Genomic DNA, 17,396 nt, shown 5'->3' on the forward strand with positions numbered 1-17,396 from the left:
GTTAGAACGGCTACCAGGGTAGCAATCGCGGCGCGGGGGTAATTGACTGACAGGCCAGGGAGCAAATTAAGCGACAAAGGGTGAAGCTGAGGAGCCAATGGAAGAGGGCGGGAGGCGGGGCGTTGCCTGTGCCAAGGCGTAGAGTGTATGATTGGAGTTTCTGCTGTTATGGGGAAATGGCTGTTTCGGGAGTCGAGTGCGTGGCTGTGAGCTCTCCCGCTGGGCCTCGGGGACAGTTCAGCGGGCTGGACAAGGAAGTACTGTGCTCGGAGAGCACCGGCTCCGGCCTTAGCTTGCTCTGGATCCTCTGTTTGGTGCCCTCGGAGCGGGGCCGCCTGGGGCTTACAGCAACCTGAGCTGCGGCTGTGGCCCTGCAGGCTGAGGGGTGTATGTAGCGCTTACTGGCAGATCACAGGCTTGTGAGAGGAGAGGAATGCAGCAGACTGTAGTGAAAATGTGGTAACAGCCCGTAAGCACTACAGGCAGTAGTGCCTTTCTCCAGTGCTGTGTGGTGCTGGGTTGACAGATGGGACGCTGATAACAGTGACACGTAAAGGTCCTGTCTTACTGGCCACAGTGTGTTTGATCTGTCTGGAAAGGGCAGCTGGGGAGATACAGGTAGTAGTACCACAGGGGTGTTGGGGGAAAGGTGAAAAGAATAGGAACTGCTGAGTAATACTTGTGAGTGTTAAAAGTAGATTGTGGTCTCTTGGCTTCTCAGCAATTAGCCTGCAAAGTTTATAAAAGGTATGGAAATAGTTCACTTACAGTTTCTGATTTTGTTTTGATATAAAAGATTTGAACATGATGCGCACTTGGCTGAGGAGAAGTCCATTAGATAGCTTAGTCTCTTGGGAAACCTGATAGCCAACTACAGTATCTAAAAGGGGGGAATGAGGAGGAAGGGGACAGGCTATCAGGGTCTGTGGTGATAGGATATGAGGAAATGAATTCAAGTTAAAAGAGGGGAGATTTAGATTGAACATAAGACATTTTTTACAGTAAGTGTGGTTAGGCCCTGGAACAGCTTGTCCAAAGAGGTGGTTGATGAGACAACTCTGCACCTAGAGACATCCAGGTGAAGCTGGACCAGGCGCTGAGCATCCTGATCTAGTCATGGATGTCCCTGTTCATTGCAGGGAGTTGGACTTAAAGAGTCTTTTCCAACTCAAAAGATTCTATGATTTTGGTTTAGAAAGCAAATTTGAATTAGAAACATAGAACACTTGTTTCAGGGCATAAAGAGCTGTAGTGGTGTATAAAAGTTCTGTGCAGTGAGACCCTACTTTCAATGGGCAAACCACAATAAAACAATAGATGACCTGCAGCTCAAGACTGAAGCATTGTACAGCATTCTTTTGTGGCTTTGTATTTATTGGCTTTCCCTTGGAGCTTCACTTTCTAGGTGAGAAATTGTTCCAGTGACCATCTCTGTTTGCTATGTAAGGTCTTAGAGTGCAAGCTTGGAGTGCTGAGATAAACTAGTTGTCAGTGCTTGAAACAAAGATTCTGTGACAAGTGTAATCAGAGAGTAATGAATAAATTTCACTTGCAATGTAAGAGTATTGAATGTAATTGTGAAAGACAAGTTTCAGAATATTTTGTCAGTATAGTAAACTCAATGAAGCCAGTTTTCCTCGCCCAAATTCTTGAACGCTAAACATATTTGAAGCTTGTCTTCATTTCTGTATTCATCTAACAATTGCATTCCCATCTGCCATTCCTTCTGCTCTGTTCATGTGGAGAGATCGTTTGACCGCATGCTTCTGAGAAATCTCTTTCTCCTCCAGGATTCAGCGGATGAAGATAGCAAACTCATTTCTGATTGGACTGCTTTTGCAAATGAAATGGCTGGAAATTGGTACCTTTAGCTTTTTCAAATCTGGGAATGGTCATGCTTGCCTAAACTATACTACAGTGTTGAATAAGAGGGGTTTCACATAGAGAGAATGAAATGGATAGCAAACTAAGATCACCTTTCTCTGAAAAACTTTAAAAACTCAGTTCACCCTGCAACGAGTGCTTGAATTGTTGTGGTTTGCAAGTGATTCAATAATCAAAATCTTACTTGTAGTGTCTTTGTGGCATACTTCACAGATTAGGAATTTAGTCAGTGCGATGTTCTTCCTGAAGCAGAAAACCACAAGTAAAGGATTGAAGTATGAAGAAAGAGAGGGAGCTGGAAGTAAAATGAAAAGTTAGAGCATACCTTTGTCCAAGGTTTTCATCGCATCTAACCTTTTCTGTCACTCCTATCCTTCTAATTCAAGAGATTATAACAAAATGTTCTTTCACTATAGAAAAGCATTTTCAAATTTCCATGCTACTGCTTGAAACGGTGATGCTTTTAAAGCAGACATTTTCCATGGCCTTAACTGCTCACAGGTCTCTCCTAAAACCAAAGTAGCCACTGTGCATACCTAGTAAGTACTGTTCATAAACATTTTTATAATGTTTGACCTTAAGAGTGACCTGAAGATTAATGGATGTGTTGTATCAGTTTTAATGGGCCTCTTCTCCCTTGGTTGCACACATGTGACTCCCATTAGCCTTAATGGGAGTTATATGTGTGCCTAGAGGTTAGACAAGACCTCTAAAGGTGCTGTTATGCTCTGTTGTATTAACGATCTCATAATTGCTGAGGTGCTGCACCTTTGCATTGAAAGCAAACTAATTAAATCAGTCTGGTATAAGTTGGTATACTAACGTACTTGGCATGTATGTGATTTTTTTCTGAGACTCTCAGTATGTAGAGATATAGGCCAAATCAAATGTAGAATTTAAATTTTAATTGTGACCTGGACTTGTTTATAAATATTTCTTTTAAATCCAAATGGTTTTGTGAATTTTATATCTGAGAAAAATGACTGTTCATGCTAATACAGGGGAAGAAGATGAATGCAATGTTTTATCATTAATGTGAGTACTGAGGAGAAAGACTGATCTGATTCTTTTTTTTGATGTTCCAAATCATGCACTTTGAAAAATGCAGCTAGGTCTTGAGGATTAATATGATTTTTGATGTTGAATTTTAATTAGAGCACTGTTACTCATTTCTTCCAAGTGCCGTTAGACAAAGCACTTCACCTTTCTTTGATTTTCCCATATGTAAAATACCTGCTTGATTCATAGCGTTGCAGACATAAATTAATATCTGTTCTATGCTTTGAGTGTGTAAGATTTGTCCATCAAACTCCATTCTACTGGCATGATAATGGCAACTCGGGATGTGGAAGAAGCCGAAGTATCAAACCAATAGATTGCAAAAGTTCTAATAGGAATGTAGATCTGATGACAGAACTAATTCTGTTTTATAGTTTTATGATTCATGAATCACTATAATTGTATTGAAAAATCTTTGTTGTGTTGTTTTTTTGTTTTTTATTGGGGGGGAGGGGAGGGGAAGGAGGTTGGTGGAAGAAGTGGTATGGTTGGAAAATCATTTGACATTTTTATCAATCAAAATAATTATTAGAATTTGACAGTTACTATTAAAGTTTGTGTGCTGTCTTCCATGACTATATACATAAGTGTGAAAATTAACCATGATGTAGTCTCCTTTGTATGTCTAAGCTGTGGAAAGAATTAATAATTAATTTTCAGAGGAAAAGATTGTGGTAAGCTCCATATCTTGTTTTCTGTTTTTCTTGTGTCAGATGAAAATACTCTATAATTCAATTTTGTGATTCACTTCTGCTATTTATGAGGTAACAGAAAGATCTCGCATTCAATTCTAATTGATGTAGTTATTTTATTTTGCCTTTACAGATTTCATATTCTTTATTAGGAAGCTTCAAATTCTTGTTTTGACTGTGGTGCTGATGTCTTTTCCGTAACTTGCCATGCCCAGAAAAATCATGTGAATGATTAATGGTTTTTTAAATACGCTGCCTGACTTTTGACTCTAATGTATATAATATATGGCACAGTTTATCAAAATTTTCTTTATTATGTGAATTTAAAAAATAAAACAATATTTGCACTTAGTAATCTGGGGTTATTTCTCCATTACTCTTTTAAAGAAGAAATATGTTACATGTTATGTTAAATATATGTAGAATGTTGTTAAAGAAAATGGAAAATGAAAGCTGAACTTAGCTTATTTCAATTTTTGGAGAAAGAAGAAGGAACGGGTCTACTTTATAACTCTTGCAAATGGCATACCTTCTAATTACAAAGATTGTAGGTATTTCTGTATACTTGAGGCTCTTTGTCCTTCCTTGATGGCATACTGTGAACTTGACATAGGGATTGCATTCTGTGTATTTTTCCAGTGTCAAGCACTAGACCTCTCATGAAAGAAGCTTCTATTGGGGGGAAAAAAAAAAAAAAAGTAAATCCATTTTTGCTACTATTCATAGACCTGCTTTCTAAGGAGAATAATCAGCATTTTCAAAATGATTTAGCTATTTTTTTCCTTTGTCAAGAGTAATGTGACTTTTATTATTTTTGCTAGAATAATGACTGACTTGAAGTGAGTAGTTTACTATATTCCCCATAATTTAAAGATGATTGAATGCTAGAGCAGGTTGTCCAGACAGGTTGTTGAGTCTCCATTTCTGGAGATTTTCTGGGCTTGATTGTACACAGTCCTGAGCAACCTGCTCTACTTTACTCCACACTAAGTAGGTAGTTGGGCAAGATGACCTCCAGAGGTCCATTCCAACCTCAGCCATTCTGTGATTCTGTAGACTTCTGCACTGTATACCAGCTTTCAAATACCAATTCAAATATTAAAATTGGTAACTGAGATTAATTATGTCTATTTTATCCCTATCTTAAATTTAAAAGCAGTAGGTAGCATAACGTGGATAGCCATGTGATATGTCATCTAGCAAATTAACAGAATATGGACAGTGTGTGCTGTACTGAATACATTACAGTATTTTCAGAATGGAAAGATTATACAGAGAACTGACATTGAAGTTTTTAATGCAAGCTGCTTAATACTTTAGCCTCAGTTGACATACTATTAAACAAATAATGCAATAAATACTAATTCCAGTAATTACATTTGTTTAATATTATACTTGAGCTCTTGGTTGCCTTAAAATTCTTCTTGTATTCTATATTCATAGTTCTACCTGAATCAGAAATATTAGGTGATTTAGTGAGAGGTTAAACAAACTTGAATTTTAAAAGCAAGATACTGGAGTTCTTCTCAGTTGTGATTTGTTTTTGAAATCCACTGTAGCTCTATTTATAACTTTCAACTGATTCACTAAGGTTGTTTCTTTTTACACCAATTCTGTAAAAAGGTGGCTAAATTGTCAAATTAAAGGATAAGTCCGCATTTTAGCCTGTCTGTTTTATAGTTCTTTGCCTCTGTTAACAGTTTTAAGCTTCAGTGATCTGAGAACAGATGATATAGGCATGGGAACCCTTGACTTTTCACTGTAGGTGTTACTGGAACAGTGCAAGTGGAAAACAGATCTGTGATACCATCTCAGTAGCAATTCATGTGAACAAGTGGAGAAGAGATTGGTGATATCATTTCAGTAGCAATTTGTTTGAACTTGCCCCTAGAGCTCTTAAGGATTTTAAAACATTGTTAGTCATTAGATAGTGTTCCACAAAGTTGTTGTATATACCAAATATATTAAAAGGCACCAATTAGAATGGGGGAAAAGTGTGCTGCAGTGCATATGCTCAAATAATTGTGAGGATAATAATAAATCACTCTAGACTAATGATTCCTGTATGAACTGAATAAAGAAATAATAACAATAAAGAAAGACATGAAAGCACGAAATGCTTTTGGTAAGCTGTACATTTTATTATCTTTACTTTCACAGTTCAAACATGGAACAAAATAGATGGTTTCATTTGTTAGTGGTCATTGGAGAAATTGATTTGATGTGCTTTCTCTACCTGTGCTTATCAGAAACAAAAATTAGCTTATTAATACAAACATTTCAAACATCAAGCTATGCATGGGAATAAACTAAAAAGGATATGAACCTGCCTTGATTTACTCTTTACTGTTCTTTTATAACACGATTCAAATTATTTTTGCCCTTTTCATTTGTGTTTGGTTTTGCAGTGGGACAGTGGAATCCAACTTGTGTTCTTTTATAAGTGAATAGTTTGTCCCATTCAGTTCTTCCTGCAGCTAATGTCACAGAAAAAATGTTATAGGAATTCAGTGCTGCTTAACTCATTTTTCATAAATCACTGTTGCTCATAACTAGGATTAAGGGACTAGTATGGTTCTGGATGAGGATTTGTGATGGATAAACATGAATACCGTTTTTCCTAGGGTAAATATTAATAATGACTTCATCAAGCTGATATAGAATTTTCAAAGTTATGGTTAATTTCAAAATTAGAACAGATTGTCAGCAAGCATGTTCTTTTCCCTGTAACAGAAGAAAAAAATTTATGTGATTATTCATATGAATGTATATGCAAAATCAACTGAGTAATGCAGATACCTGAAAACAGGAGAACTGGATTTTAGAGAGAATGTCTGTTGTATTCTGATATCAGCAGCAACTTAGATCACACTGGTATCACATCAGAATAATGTTTTACAGCCTATGCCAATTTAAAAATCAAATGGATGATAGATTTGTATAGAACAACACATTTGACTGACAGAAAAGGCTGTTATAGATGGATGTGATGTTCCATCCTTGTATAACAAGGGTTTTGACTGACAGTTTAACAATAGTACACTTTTTATCCCATATATTCTAAATTATTATTATTACAGTACAAAGCATTTTTGCACTTGCTGTATATAGATAACGTACACTTTTTGTGTAATAACATTCAAGAAGAGAGGGTTCTTTTATGTCTTAGAAATGATGACAATTAATGAAGGCTCTGTCTGACACTTATAACCAATGTCAAGGATTGCTATTGTGGTACATGGTAATGTAAAAACTATTGGGTACTTAGCTCCCAGTGAAGGATCAGCATAACTCCTGACACATGCTATATAGTGGATGAAATAAATCTCCTTGGAGAGCAATAGAAATATTTCTTAAACTGAAGAGTACCCTTTCTTTTTTATAATCCTTCTTTTCAGCTTTGCAGCTCTTTGCATCTCTGTAAAATGCAGTTTTAATCTGAAAAGTTACTGTTTAAAATGGTTCTTATTAGTGCAACAAATTTTCTTTGCTCTGCGGACACCGTTTCTCTGATAAGAGACTAAAGATTCTTCTTCAGAAAAATGGCCATAGATAAGGAAGATAGGCTCTTTCTTGTTCTTATTTGCCTTATTTTTCTTTTGAGGAATTACCTTATTTTAGTAGTATCCTAACGTTTTAAGATTTGCACTTTAAATTCACGGTGTCCATTGTTCTTCAGATCTTTGGAGAATTATGCATGCTAACTTGCTTCTCAAAACATGGATGTCCTCCTTTGTATTGATTTCCATAAGAGCAGAGGTACTGCAGTGTGTCTGTGTTATATTTAATGATTATACAAAGATCAACTTTAAACTTTGCAAACTTTACTTTAGTGTTGTATGCAACTAGTGAAGGCATGCTGTTTTATAATTCTTCCAGTGAGAAATGCCTTAAAAAATTAGATTAAACAAAAATGGAGCCACGCTTATCAAGATGAATCTCTTCTTTCTGATCTCTTACCCTTCTGATTATCCAGTCTGGAAAAACACGATAAATACAAAGATTGCTTTTACTGTATCGATTTTAAAAATTGCCTTGCTCTGAAGGGTATTTTTCTTAAATGACTTTTTATTTGGTAAGGGAATTAAGTAGATGATTTTTTTTCATCCAATTCTGTCCAATCGGAGGATGTTGGTAACTCAGGTTAGTTCTGTAAAATTGTATTTTTATGTAAGGATAAATTCAGTAATTTTCATCCAACAACAGGTTTATTTATTGGCCTGGGGCAGTGATGGTGGTATTTCCTGCAAAGCACCGAAAAGATTTTTAAAATATTTCCTTGTTATTGTGCTAGCTCAACTCCTTGCCAGTTTTAGATGTAATACCAATGCTTCTCCAGCAGTGATTTACAGTAAGAAGGGAGGGATAAAAGTAACTTGAGAAATAATATCTAGTTAGAAAATGATCCCTTGGAAAAATTGTAGCTTTATCAATATGAACTGCTAAGTTTTTAAGTGAAACCAACTCAAAAAAACCCACACATACAAAACAGTTTTCATAATGTGGAATTATCTTGATTTTCACGCAGTTCATTTGATAATGCAGACCTGCTATTTAATTTGAGAGAGAACTAATGACAGTCATCTGCATTTGAAACAGCTTCTAGATATTGTTAAAGCATATGCTTATGCTGACCACTGAAAACTGCTGAGATCGTCAACTCAGATTGTGTAGGTACAGAATTGGTCTTCAGTTCCTCTCAGCTGACCATGTCCGTCTGCATCCTTCTTTAACGCAGGTTTTCCTGGCATTTTCTTGCTATCATTGCCTTACTTTCTGTCCTGACTTTGCTCATTGTCCTTAATGAGTAAATATGTGTCTAAAATTGTTTCATCTCAGTTTCTCTCTCATCTGCTTTTTTTTTTTTTCTTTGACCTTTTGCATCATTGCTCCAGTAGCGGTTGTCTGTCTAATCTACCTAATTGTCTTTGGTCTTTTTTTCCTCTGTTACGCTTTTGTCATCTGTGAACTCTCAGTGCTCAATTAGTGAAGGAACAGAATGCACAGAAGGAGATGTTCCCTTGCTGTCTATTCTTGTCTTTGGCATTGTAACAGCCTGGAACAGAAGCAACTACAAAAGGCTGGATTAGCTCCTTCATCTCAAAGTTGTAGAATGCTTGGCAGGGATAGATTTTTAAGAGACTTATTTTTTTGGAATGAAATTTCTACTGAATATACGCAAATTATAATATGCAGAAATTCACACCATGGCCAAAACTGGGAGGATCTGTGCAGGATTTGAGAAAATAAAATACTGAGATAGTTTATCCCATATGCTTTATTTAAAGTCCTTACGTTAAACAGGAAAGAGGTTTACTTTTTATTTAAAATATTTCCACATTTTTAATTAAAAAAAAAAAAAAAATTCTTACATACTTTATGTTTTGAAGTGAATGCAAGATTTTTCTTGATATCCATATGTCTAATTCTCTCTTATTGTCAACACTTAAGAATACAGTCTGGGACAAGCATAGAAGAACATGCCAGACAAAAATATAGGGTTTTTCATTCAGTAAACTGAAATATTAGTTTTTTGAATTGAACAAAGTCTGTACGCCAAGTCAAACTGTGCGTAATGGAGAGATCCAGAAATTTGTAAAGTTATGTAGAAGGTTTACATGGCAAGGTTAAGGTTTTGGTAGCAGGTGGCCATAGGCAGTGGTCTCTGTGAGCAGAGCCCAGCAGCTGCCCCATGTCAGCAGAGACCAGAGCGGAGCCATGAGTGACAGTGGGTGTGCTCTGGGTGAGCAGATGTAAGAGGGGAAAACATTACTGTGCAACAGCAGCTGAGAGAGGAGTGAGAAATGTAATACAAGCAACCCTGTCGGCACCAAGGTCAGTGCAGAAGGACAGGAGGTGCTCCAGGAGAGGCCCATAGTGGAGCAGGCTGTCTCCTTGCAGAGCAGATCTCCATGTGCGGCCATGGAGGACCCCATGGTGCAGCAGTAGGTGAGATCTGAAGGAGCTACAGCCCATGGATACCCCTGCAGGAGCAGCCTCAGGCTGAGCAGCCCGTGGAGAGCAGCCCACAGTGGGGCAGGAGGACTAGGGGAGCTGTGCCCATGGGGAACGTGTGGAGCAGCATGCTCCTGGAGGCTGGGCCCCACATTATGCAGCTGTGTTGGAGCAGAGCAGTGCAGCAGAGCAGTGTGGAGTTGCAGCATCTGTGGGACGGAGTCCATGTGGAGCAGGGATGGAGAGAGACCATGGAGGAGTGTTGTAACTGTCTGCAACTCATTCCCTTGCATTGCTTGGGTAGAGGAAGTAGAAGAGGGTGGACTGGGAGAAAGATGTTTCTAGTTTGCTTTCACTGCTCTGTTAACATTCAATAAACTATATTAATCTGTCTCTCCATGCCCAGTCTGTTTTGCCCACGATGGTAACTGATGAGTGATCTCCTTGTCCTTATCTTAACCCTTGCTTAAGCCCTTCTTTTTCTTTTATTTTCTCCTGCTCTTTCGTGAGGGGGAATCAGAGGACAGTTGTAGGGTTTAGCTGCCTATCAGGGTGAAAAGACCACAAATTATCTAATTTTTCTTTTTTTATTATTATTATTCTTTTTTTTTTTTAATTAATCTTTTTAGCAGAGAGGTTTTCTCTCAGCATAGAGACCTGATTCTAGTCTCATAGATAATATTTAATTTGCAAGATAGTGTAATGAAAATATGTTAATAGCTTTTTCAATAAGTTAATAGCTTTCAAGTTCTTACTAATTAGTTTGTTAAAATATTCTATTGGTAAAATACTTACTTCTTCCCTGGTAAAACTTAAAAATGTAGCACAACCTTATAGGGGCCATCTTGCCAATAGTAAGGGCAGAATTAGAAGTAGTATAGAAAATTTTAAAAAAATAATTAGCAAGTGAGTGATGAAGGAAACTGCCATAATTAGCATCAGAGATCACTTTCTGTCATTCTACGGCAAAATCTAAAACAGCAGAGGAGTGAATCTTCCGTAGAAATAAAGCATTCTTAGAACAAGGATAAAGCAGACATCTTGTGATAGTGCTAGGTGTTTTGGATTCCTGACTACCTAAGATGATGGCTGGAGGAGGAGTGAGTAGTACTCCATTTTCAGCCCTGGGGGCTAAAGTGCCATGGAATAAAAACACATGCCTTCAGGTGGAAAAGACCAGTATCTCTCATTTTCCAAGTAAATGCTCCATTGGCAGGGTAGTGCAATACTTTGATCAATTAAAAGTGACAAAGTACACTTTCTTTGATTTATTTTTTTTATTCCCAAAAGATGCTCATTGCAAAGCATGCATGTGCTGAATGGCCTGCTCCCTGTTATTTAAAAAAATAATCTAAGGCTTCCTTGTTTGGTCATTGGCCAGGAAATTGTTAGGGATTATTCCCACCTTCATTTCTCTTGCCTTCCATATTTTCTGAGCGCCACAAGAGTTTTAATGTCTTTGACAACTCAGTTGCTTTGAAATGTCACAGAATTAGCCACTGGATTAAATTTAAGGTAAGACGATGTACCAGCCTATATTTTAAAAAATTTATTTCAGATAATTGATTGCAAAGCAACATGAATCACTGATCAGTGTTTCAGTTGATGAGATGTGAGAATCCTTCTTTGTTTTTTTTTTGGCTCAAAGCTTGCTTCCTGAGGTTTTTCTTGTGATAAGACTCTGAGTGACTTGTCAAGGAGGCAAGTGATGGGTGCTAACTGTGTGACAGTCGATATCGCCTTGGGAACATTTGCAAGCCCCTTCCCCCCCAGAGCTGCTTGCTCTGTAGAAGAGCGGAAGAGAGTGCTCAGGAGTGTTCACTGGTGGAAGATCTGGCCTGTGGCCAAACCGCTCCAGCTTGGTATGGGTGGCTGGGGGATGATACCATTGTATCTTGCGAAGGCAAGATGCAAGTTGGTGCCTCCCTGCTTCCTCTTATCTGCTGGCAAGGCCAGAAAGATAAGAACAAAGGAGGTTCCTGCCGAGATCCCAGAGAACTACGGAACTACGAACCTCGCTGGATCCATGGTGGTGACTATGTCCCTCTTGCTGCCTATAAAGACTCCTTCTTTCTTCTTTTCTATCTTTTCTATCGCCCTCCTTCCCTTCCCCATTACCCTAATTCATAATAGTGTCCGTCCTCCCCTTCCCCATTTCCCTAATTAAGATTTGTAATAAACTGGTCGGACCAACATTTGAACCGCTGCTTCTTAATCTCACGCCGGGTATATAGATAATAAAAGAATCTCCTCTCCCTCCTATAAATTGGAGTGAGACATGAGAAAAAGAAGTTGAGAAGCAAATAGACAAATATATTGGTGTGCCCCTACTCCCGTCCCAATCTGAGTGCACTTACCTCACCATCAGCTGTGCTCAGTCCATGCAGACACCTCTGGTGTGGTGATGGGCAGTATAGCGGTTTGTGGTGGTCTGTGTGCTGGTTTGTTTCTGCTTCCTTGTGCTAATGGTTCCTGTATGGATCTACAGTAAGCCATATTCCCAAAGTAGTGTCCGTATCTTGCTGTCGTCATTAATGGCTGTAGTCCTTTTGGGGTGTTCCTGCCTGTGAGCAGCCCTTAGTCACAATCCCTCAGTTGTGCCCATACAGTCTTTTGGCTTGGAGTGCCCTATCCGCACCACATGTATCTCCAGGCCTTCAAGGCTGCCTCTGTCTTAGATAAGTCCAAGCTGAGATAATGTATGTTTCTCTGATTAAAGGTTTTTTCTGCCAATTTCATCTGCTCTCAGACAGACTGGATCCACTTTTGGTTGGTACATGACGGATTATGACTTCCTTCCATGCTGATTTGCAGCCCCTGTTATTTAAAGCCTCTTATATGCTCATTATTGCTAGGTAAAAAAACTGAATGAATGAGTAGGTAGATCACCCAGTGTACCTATGGTGTTTCCTTGTAGAACTACAGGGGAAAGAAAAGGAAGGACACTAACTGTTCCTCTGCTTTTTTTTTTTTTTTTTTTTTTTTTTTTTTTGGTGTGTGTGTGTTGAAAGGCAAGATATTTACATTATCAATCATGCAGTGAATAACAGGCTTACTGGGAAGTAAGTAAATTTCAGTGAATTTCAATGTATAATAGGAGAATTCCTTGTAAACTGGTGTTAGATAGCAAAGACCAAAGGAGAAATTGCATTTGAAATCCAGTCTCTCTTGTATTTTTAAATGAGTGGTTCCATCTTACAATTGTTTTAACTCATAATTAAGCGCTTAACTATACTGAGTAAAGGTAAATAAATAAATATTGCTGAGACTTGCATTTGATTCACAGTCCCTAGGAATATAAAAATGTGGTGAATGTGTAATTTTAACAGGAAATTCACAGCCTTCTGTTCACTCAAACTTTTCTGGAATGTCTTACTTTATTAGGCTAATGTGTTACTTTTGAAAATGTTATCCCTGTCTCTGAAATATATCATTTCTACTTATGTTACAGTTAACTAGGTCACTTTTCTTTTGTGGTGTTTTTTTTTTTTTATTTGTTTGTTTGTTTGTTTGTTCTTAATAGCGTTTTTCTTCTTCTGGAAAATAATTTCCCAGTTACATGCTCTGGTGAAGTATGACGACTCTGGTCATCATGAGACTTCAGTACTTTCTTGGTGGTTTAGTCTTCAAGCAAAACTTCATATAATTATCATTTGCATGTGAAATGTGTTTTGATCAAGTATGATATGGTTTTAAATTGCTTGTAAGCACATAGAATTCAGTGTTGTACTGGGCCTCAGTTTTTAAAACATTCATATAGTAACTGTTCATTAAAGTGTGTTTGTGTTTTTCACAGCAGACAAAATTCAGTTCACATGGGGAAAAGGATGGAGCTGTAAAAATTAAAATTTTACATTCTAACTGACTTAGAATAATTAATAAAAACAATTTCACTTCTACCAGTCTTTGTGGAAGTCATGAGTTTTTAGAGGGAATTGAATGAAGCAAAAAAGTTTGTTTAGAAAACAGGGTTAGAATTGTACAAGGAGTTAAAATTTATTTTGGTCAGCTTCCAAAAGCTATATCCTAGAGGAAACCACGTTGTTAGTATATTACAAAACCTTTAACCTCTAGTTCAGTCTAAATGTCTAATAAAAGAAAACTTGCCCTCTTACTCAGCAGTTCCTTGGGGCTACTTTTTCAAGCATTTTAATTCCACAAAGTTGTTGTTTTTTTTTTCAATACATATTAACTTACATGGGCACGCTTATTATGACAATTAGGAGGGAAAAAAAAAGATGAAGTACTGTAGAAGGATGAGGAACAAATGAGTATTTTAGTTCACGGTAAATGTAAATATATCGGACAAGGTGATCCCTTTTTAATGCTGTGGGCTTAATTGTTTGTTTTTTTTTTCCATGTGTAATAGTACATTTTTTAATTCATGTGTAAATAATAATTTTAGTTATGTATAAATGATGTAAATGATCACAGTAGAGTTTTGTTTCAAACAGGTGAAGATTTTGACAATCTTCCTTACTGAGGTCAGTAATGAAGTCGCTCACTTGGCTTCTGTGATTTTGGAAGAAGATTTTGGAAGACAGATAATTGATTTGCTGTAACAGAAATTTCTTTGCAGCAGATTTTTTTTCAGATTTGTGGCTTATTCTTTTTATTCTTCTGTATATTTTTTTCCTATTTCTTTCTCCATATACTTTGGATTTACTGATTCTCCCAAATATTTGCTAACATGGATTAATATCTTCTCCCTCCCTTCCACCCCACCATGACTGAGAGAAAATAAAAGCTGATTTAACTAAAGAAGCTTAAGAAAATCTTTTATTAAAACTTGCAGAATCCTAAAGGAGATACCTGGTAGTAGACTTTGCATCTGGTAGAGGACTAAATACATCAATGGACATTAGGTGAAATTTGCGAGATTTGATAAGATTTAGTTTTATAGTGAGGATACTCACTATGGAATAAATACTGTAGGAATACAATGGACTCTTTAGAGTCTGAAGTTTCTTAAATTGAAAATAGAAATCATTTAAAGAAGAGAAGGCCTTCCAGTACTCGAAGGAAGCATATAAACAGGAGGGAGTACGACAGTTGAGGATGGATAGCAATAGGACAAGGAGGAATGGTTTTAAACTGGGACAGGGGAGGTTTAGGTTAAATATTAGGAGGAGTTTTTCATGCAGAGGGTGGTGACACACTGGAACAGGTTGCCCAGGGAGATTGTGGAAGCCCCATCCCTGGAGGCATTCAAGGCCAGGCTGGATGTGGCTCTGGGCAGCCTGGTCTGGTGGTTGGTGACCTGCACATAGCAGGGGGGCCAGAGGGGTTGAAACTCAATGATCATTGTGGTCCTTTTCAACCCAGCCCATTCTATGATAAACTATTGTGTTAGTAGGATTTTACAAATTAATTTTGAATAATATAATTGTGTTGTCTGTGTTATAGCAGTAGCCAGCATAAATTATCATCTAGTTCTCAATAACTTTAGATTCTACAAATTTAGAGTTAAAGCTCTGTCAGGTGAGAAAGAACGTATTAGGTTAAGTAAGGAAGATAAAGTAAGAAGAACAGAAGGCCTGATCATGAATGGCATTGTGACAGAAGTCCAGTTATTCATTTACTATACATCTGCTCAGAAAATGTTGCATAGGTCTGACAGTCAGTTAGCTAATAGGAGGAAGATGTTTACTTTGAAAATAGGAAGTGGGAAGGGATTTTAAAGGCATATCTGCACCCTGCAATGCAAAATTAATTAGCCTGTGAAAAGTGTGATTGTAATGAAGTTACTAGGGCTATAGCTAGCGTTTCTCCATAGTATTTAAAGACATTTGAAAGTATTAATAAATCTAAAGAATAGCTAAATCAAGTAGGTTCATTTTGGGTTTTCATTTTATTCATTATTTGATAAGTTTATAGTAGTTTGGTTTAGTAGGCTTTTTTTTTTTATAACAGTGAAAGCTTTTCTACCTATATTGTTTTCCTTTTAAACAATTGCAAGATTCATTTTAGAAGATCGTTAAATTTCTGATTTTTTTTCATTCTCTACTTCAGACATGATAGTAGAGATAACTTGCTGTGTATTTGTCTTGTCACTTTATAATAAACTTGATATGTGCAGTACTTACACTGAAAAATCCTTGCTTTAAAAATGTGATTTTTTTTTTCAAATTTGGTCTTAAAAAAAAAAAAAAAAAAAAAAGTATGAGAAATACTCTATCCTAAATATATAACTATTGCAAATTTGTAAGTCTGTACCTGGATATTATTGTTCTAGAATAAGCATGGCCATAGAAAATTGTGATTACTAATGTACTGGTAAATCATATTATGTAAACAAGTTAATTTGCATCATTTGCAACTATTGTGCACTACACCAAGAAAGGATAAGCTGGCCTAAGCTACCAGGTTAACTCTCCCTCTGTGAATATAAAAGAAAGCAAAGTAGAAAACAATAGAAAAATCATGTTAACATGTTAAAAATCTTATATATATATATATATATATATATATATATAATATATAATCTTTTTGCTCTACAAAGAGAAAATAAAATTGTAACTTGATTTCATAGTAATTAATTCAATATTCTATATTATATAAATTATTTATACTTCACATAATATATTTATACTATATAATATAAAGTGAAGACTTTTTACTTCGGTAATTGAAATCAAGCACTTCAAGATCCATAGGTTTCTTAACTAAAATGTGCTCAAAACAAGTAATCAAGTAACTTTCTTTCTTTTAGTTGTTCTTAATGTATGTTCCTTTTGATGAATAACAGTACAGAACAATCATGAGATAACAGAGCCAAACACAGTCATTTAAAGTACTACTCTTGGTGAAAAAAAGTCAAACTGAAGAATCTCACAGGTGTTCATCAAGGTGTGGCTGTGGTCTGTCAACTCTTCTCATTTTCTCAAAACTGCAAAGCTTTGTGTGCCTGACAGAAATGTTTGAAAGCGTCAATGGTTTACAGGCTGGTTTGGCCCGGTTCCATGACCAGTGGGGCGGAGGGATTTTGGAAAATCCACACCTCCGGAAAAAGGGAAACAGGGGACCCCAAAGTAATTAAAAACAGCAGCAACGATCTGAGGAGAAACAAACTAATTTACTAAATATAGTATCAGAATGCAAGATAACACACTATAATGCAATGTAATTAGAATTGCAGCTAATAAATCAAATGAGAAAGAGAATGTCTGAAAGGTGGATAGGCCTCACCATAATGCTGAAGTGAGATGCGCAGTCCAGTTGAGCAGCAGGGAGACAGGAGGAGAGCCAACAAAGAAGAGCCAACGAAGAAGAGCACATCAGGTGACCTTGCCATAGCTCCTCTCTGACCGCAAAACTCCCTGGGGAATGTAGTTCTCTTCTGGACAGGTACCAGGAACTTGAGCATTATCAGTTAAACTCCCAGTGCACTACATGATGTTATGATGTGGAATACCGATAACCAACAATCATAAAATCAAGACAGAAAGCTAGTTTGCAACAGGATTTACTAAACACTAACTTAAAAAATGCAAGTTGTACTAAGAAGCAGAAGCACTGAAGTGAGCTGTGTACCATTTTGAAGCTGTTTGTATTCTAGTGGTGCATATTAGCAGACCTAGAACTTCTTGTGTAAGAGAAATTACTTGGGCCTCAGAATCATTTTTCCTTGTTGATCTTGCTATGAACATTTTCATTCCTAAGTAGGATTTGCTCTGTTAGTCTTAAATGATGAGTAAAGAAGGAGTGGGAGCTTTGGAACTAAACCATTTGGCGCTGGAGCTATATGAGCATTGCTTAATGTGTGGATTGAGGACATGAGACAATTACAGAGTAATAGACATTACA

The sequence above is a fragment of the Lagopus leucura genome, unplaced genomic scaffold (assembly GCF_019238085.1).
Source record: "Lagopus leucura isolate 7727_CA_CO unplaced genomic scaffold, USGS_WTPT01 Super-Scaffold_100002, whole genome shotgun sequence".
NCBI lineage: Eukaryota > Metazoa > Chordata > Aves > Galliformes > Phasianidae > Lagopus > Lagopus leucura.